The following is a 4,397-nucleotide window of genomic DNA, read 5'->3' on the forward strand; positions in this document are numbered from 1 at the left end:
TGAGAATCATTAATGGCCATGAGACATAAGTTGGATACTTCTTGAATTTCTTCATTGGATGAATCCTCATCACTTTAAGTAGCAATATTGGCCTTGTGTTTTTGTTTGCTAGACCCCTTCTTCTTCCATTGAGGACAATCAAACTTGATGTGTCCCAGTTTCTTGCAATCATAATAAATAATGGGATCTTTCTCCTTGATTGATTCAATTTTGAGTCCTTTCTTCTTTTAAAATATTATTCCTTTATTGGACCTCATAAATCTCTTGAACGTTCTTGCAAACATGACCATCTTTTCATCCTCATCCACATCTTCATTAGAATTACTCTATTCTATTGTGGACTTGAGAGAAACACCAACCTTCTTCTTTTCAACTTTTTCTTCTCCTTTATTCACTTCGAGTCTCATTTAATGAGTGAGTAAGGAACCAATAAGCTTATCTAATGAAAGAGTCTCCAAGTTTTTATCTTCCTTTATGGCTGTAACTTTAGCATCCCAAGACATAGGCAAGCTTCTAAGCATCTTCTGAACTACTTCTTCATTAGGATAGGTCTTTTAATATGATTTGAGTTCCTTGATAATGATGCTGAATCTATCACACATAACTTTGATGACCTCCTTAGGCTTCATCGTGAACGCCTCATAATTGTGAGTGAGAATTCCCACATTTGATTTCTTAACTTGATCAGTACCCTCATGAGTAACCTCCAACTTGTCCTAAATTTCCTTGGCATTGGAACATGAAGAAACTTTACTATATTCATCCGACCCAAGTGCACAAAAAAGAGTGTGCATAACCTTTGCGTTGAGTTAAACATTTCTCCTATCTTTCTCATTCCATTCATTCTTGCTCTTTGGAACTAATTTATCTCCTTGCTTTTGAGGAATGGATGAACCATCCATGATGACGTCCCACACGAAAAGATCATTGGTTTGGATGAACAACATCATTCTAGTCTTCCAGTATGAATAATGTGCACCATTGAAATAAAAAGGTTTGGAGATAGATTAAGACTCGCTAACCATAATGGAGTTGGAAAAAGATGTCATCTTATGCGGTTTGAAGTGATGAGATTTGAGCTACCTCGAGGATATTCTCTTGGTTCTTAGACCATATTTTAAAGACTAGTTCTGCTACCAATTGTTAGCTCGATAAATCAAACTGAAATTGCCAAGAGGGGATGAATTGGCTTATAAAGAATTTTGAAAAAGAGAGAAAGAAATTTGAAAGATGAACACGATGATTTAGAGTGGTTCAGCTCCAATTGCCTGCTCCACTACCTTACAACTCCCTTAAGATTTCTACCCCAAATTCTAAGACACAAACCCTCTCAAGGAAATACAAATAATTCTGACAAGATCAAAGTGTTTGCAAATTAAGCTCAAATACAATGAAATACACTTGAGCAAAATAATAGAAGTAAAGCTCACAAGTATATGTAAGAAGAATATGGAAATAGTAAGCTCAAAGGTTGTTTGATTGATGATTTTAGCTTGAAAGTACTTTTTTATTGTTATAGGAACTTTAGAAGTTGATATTTATACCCCCTAATTGATTTCAAAACATTGAGGTTGTTGGTATCATAAATAGAGCCGTTGAGGATGTAAAAACCAGAACATTTAATTTACCTGCAACACCGAGTATTGGTACCATATAAAAGAGTATCGATATTGTTGCAATAAATGCTAAATTCAGTGACCGTTAAAGATTTGTTATCGAAACCAAAACAATTTTTATCAATAATTATAAAAAGGTATCGATACCATATCGACATTTTGTAAGTTTTGTGAGAAATATAATGCTATTTTGGTACCGTTTTTAAGATGGGGTATTGATATTTTTGAAAATATCAATACTTTACCAAAAGGTATCAATACTGAATTGGGTTTGTGAAAAATAGAATGCCGTTTTGGTATCGCTTTTAAGAAGGGTATTGATAATTCATAAAATATTAATATTGGGCCGAAAAGGTATCGATACTTTTTGGCCTGGAGAAATTTTGACTTGTTTGAAAATTATTTTGACTTGATAAATTGATAAAACACTTTCTTACTTAGTCAAAATTATTTTAACTTGATTTTAAAATTGTTTAAAAAATTTCTAAGAGATTAAAGTAGATTTTCAAAATTTTTTTTATCTCTTTAGACTTCAATCATTTTGTTAATTTTATTCAATTTTAACTTTTATTCAAAAGACTTCAATTTGTTATATCAAGACATTTTATCAAATAAAACTTGGTTTAGCGAAAAGTAATACTTGAAAATTAAAACAGTCCAACAAAACCAAAACTGTATAAAGTAGATTATAATAAAGTAAATAACAAAAATATGTTCAACGGAGCTCACATAGCACCGAACCGCCTAAGTCTGAGGATTACCTGAGAATCAAACAAATAGAAATGAGCTTACAAGCTCAGTGTGTAACATATAATCAAATCAACAGATGCAATTTCAAACATGCTTTCAGATCTCAGTCAGACATATCTCATAATCAAAAACTAAATCATAACATATAAGATACATATTCAAAATCCTACCCCCATCTGCTACACATCAATCTTCAACCATCCCTACACACCATATACGGTATTAAATACCCATCCACCCCTACACACTGCTTAGTGTTGGTATGACACTTTTCAGAATATTTGCAGTTAAGCTACCAGATCAGTAGGCGATATACCGCCAAATACAAATATACGTGTGGTTGTGCCACTAGGCATGGCAAATAAATTAAAATTGCTCACACATCCTCTATAATATTTTTCCTATCTTAATGCACATGTAGAGCTAACAGATATCAAAAATGTATATGGCATACATGCTTTTACATCATAATAAAATTATACGTATCATAATATCGATCATACTTATTAAAATTCAGATCATACAGAGCATATAACAAATGAATCATGCCTATATAAATCATATTTAACGCAAAACAATTATCAGATATTGTGATTTACAACCTAATTAGTATCTTATGGACCCTACGGAAGGCTTACGTTTAACTTGTACGATGAAAATAGCCCTACAAAAAAGATATAAAATTTTGGGCCCACACATTCGTGTGGATTTGACAGTTTCAGATTTCGTCTTTCACTGTTCGCTGTTTTCTCAGGTTTTCATTATACACCTAGTCAAAATCTTATGTTGATTCAATAACGAGTAATCTAACACCTAAATCAAAAGTACACACAAGTTAAATAACAAGAAAACCCCAATCAAAAACTAAAACATATGCATTACTAAACTAAAAATTAACCCCTTTTTGGGTGCTCAACCACTTATCCAAACGATCACAACATTTGGCGAAAGTTTAATTCCCTGAGGATCCGATAATCCACGTTCGTCTCCCAACCATTATTACAAAATGTTCAATAACCTCAATAACTCAACAATAGAAAACACTCTAAGAAAACATACAGAATTTTAAACCACAACGAACTGACGAATCCAAATTCCAAATTACTTACCACCCAAAGTCGTCACAAAATAATTGGCAATAGAATGATGAAATTGAAGATGATAGGAACTAAAGTAATAGCCCAAAAAATAAACCAAATAGGAGGGAGATGCGATAGAAAGAAAAACTAACAGAAAAGCCAAATAGGGAAATGTGTGATAAAAGAAAGAAGAACAAGAAAGGAAAAGAAAAGAAAAGAAAAGAATAAAGGGGTGAGGAAATGTACAAAAACTGTTTTGTTTTGGGAAATTAAAAAAAATAAAACCAATCAAAATAATAATAATAATAATAATAATAACTAAAGGTAATATCCAACCAACAAATTTGGTTATGATATTTTATCATATTTTCCCCCAAAGTTTGAATTTAACTCAACTACAAACATTAGGCAGCACCACGCATGGGACCAAAAATTTATTTCCATTTTGCATACGCTAGGATTCAAACATAGAACCAAAGGGTAAGCTAAAACCTTGTCATTAAACCAGCAAGCTCATTCTATCATAAATTGACAAAAAATAATATTTAAGTCAAAATATCAGAGATAGGAATAGGGATAAAAATAACAAATTCTCCAAGAGTAAGATTTAAACCTATGATCTTAAACACACAATTAAGGTCCTTAACCACTGAAACATATAACTAATTTATGGTAGAATTTAACAAACCAGAAATTTAATTTTTTTGAGGAGTTACAGAGACGTTCAGTTTAGGGATTGTCAAGGGATAATAGGAAGCTTTCTTTAGCGTAATGGGATCAATGCTACATTTCAATGGAGAATAAGGGTCCATGTTTTCAAAATTTGCAAGAACAAAACAAATCTTTCCTACTTAAGATGCGGTTCAATATCATGTCAAATGAGTTTGTTTTATGGGTTTAGGTGCTACGAAATAAATATAGGGTAGATGGACGTTACTCGTCTAACATAGCT

This window comes from Gossypium raimondii, chromosome 9, assembly GCF_025698545.1.
Source record: "Gossypium raimondii isolate GPD5lz chromosome 9, ASM2569854v1, whole genome shotgun sequence".
Lineage (NCBI taxonomy): Eukaryota > Viridiplantae > Streptophyta > Magnoliopsida > Malvales > Malvaceae > Gossypium > Gossypium raimondii.